We start from the raw sequence: 1716 nt of genomic DNA on the forward strand, positions 1-1716 counted from the left end.
GGTCTTTGGTTTTGGGATCAAGACAATGCTGGCTTCATAGAATGAGTTTGGAAGTTTTCCTCTTTTGAAATGGGTTCAGAAGAATATGTACTAGTTCTTCTTAAAATGTTTGGTAGAATTCACCTGGGAAGCCATCTGGCCCTGGATTCTTGTTTTTTGGGAGATTTTTGATTACTGCTTCAATTTCCTTGCTGGTTATGAGTCTGTTCAGGTTTTCTATTTCTTCCTGTTTCAGTTTTGGTAGTTTATAAGTTTCCAGGAATACATCCATTTCTTCCAGATTGCTTAATTTGTTGGTTTATAGTTGCTCATAATGTTCTTTTTTTTTTTAGAATAACAAAAAATATTTTACTAAAACATAAGATTTACAGAAGTTTCCAGACAAGCCATACAAAATGGTCACAAGCTTTTTCTTGAAGGAAGGATTCTACACTTGACAGCAAGTCACAATGGTATTAGTGAGGGCTGTGATGTTTGTTTAATGTTCCCATTTTGGCTCAAACAATCAAGCTTGTCCATCTACAGCGTCTAAATAAAGTTAGACTTGGCTAGAGAGCATATTCTAAAGAACTGGTTAGCTGCTTTTAACCAATGCAATTAGATCACCATAAAAGGGGGGAAAGGAGCCCAAAAAATTAAAATAAAACTACCTCTCCCCCTCAAAAAAAGTAATAAAGAAAAACACCCACACCCCTGCAGCTAACCCTGACAACTACCTTCATTCACAGTGCTTTATACTCAAACCATGATGGGGAAATGAATAAAAGCAGAGAAGGGCCACTGCTTTTAAACGTTTCACAACAATCCGGATGGTACTTCTAGCCTCTGTTCATACTTTACAACAGTGAATCAGGACAAGACATAGGTTTGCTAATGTGCATTTAATCACCAAAGGACTGAAGATGTCTGGGCTTTTATTCTGTAATGTTTCTAAGACTGTGTCCATTAAATGCAAACAAAAAAGGAAGAAGTCTTGGCAGAACAGGAGAACAGGAGAACTTGATGATCAGATCGATTTTAAATATTATTCATGGCATATAGCCTAGTCCATGCTCTAGCTGTTTCTATGGCTTGGGCTTCGTTGGTCTTCCACTGCTCTGCTACATCATTTGCTAATGGATCATCTGGATTGGGAGCACTTGACAAAGCCTGGATCGATAGCAGAACTGTGCGGATCTGCAGTGCTGGGGACCACTTATCTTTCAAAATATCTAAACATATTCTTCCCAACTTGTCTACATTAGGATGATAAATTTTGGTCATGAAACGTACTTTAGGGGCTGCCATCGGGTATTCTTCTGGTAGGAATAGTTCAAGCTTAAAAGTCCCTCCTCAAAGGGGGAATCCTGGGGGCCAGCAATGACCACATGAAAATAATGGGCGTTGCTCTCATCTGGTTCTGCTTTAATGCCAGGAACTGGTTCTGCCAGCAAACATTGGGTTTCCTTGATAATCCTGCGGGGCAGCCCGGCCATCTTGTCAGATCCCGAGTTCAGCCTCTGGTCTCGACTCCTCATAATATGTTCTTAAGATTGTTTGTATTTCCTTGGTGTTAGTCATGATCTCTCCTCTTTCATTCATAATTTTATTAATTTGAGTCCTTTCTGTTTTCTTTTTGATAAGTATGGCTAGGGGTTTATTGATCTTATTAATTCTTTCAAAGAACCAGCTTCTAGTTTTGTTGATCTGTTCTACTGTTCTTCTAGTTTCTATTTC

General features: G+C 38.8%; 1 pseudogene; it reads right to left on the reverse strand.

Annotated features, from left to right (window-relative positions):
- Positions 1-319: 319 nt before the first annotated feature.
- Positions 320-1475, reverse strand: LOC113912366 (annotated as a pseudogene).
- Between the last annotated feature and the right edge of the window lie 241 nt (positions 1476-1716).

The sequence above is a fragment of the Zalophus californianus genome, chromosome 14, assembly GCF_009762305.2.
Source record: "Zalophus californianus isolate mZalCal1 chromosome 14, mZalCal1.pri.v2, whole genome shotgun sequence".
Lineage (NCBI taxonomy): Eukaryota > Metazoa > Chordata > Mammalia > Carnivora > Otariidae > Zalophus > Zalophus californianus.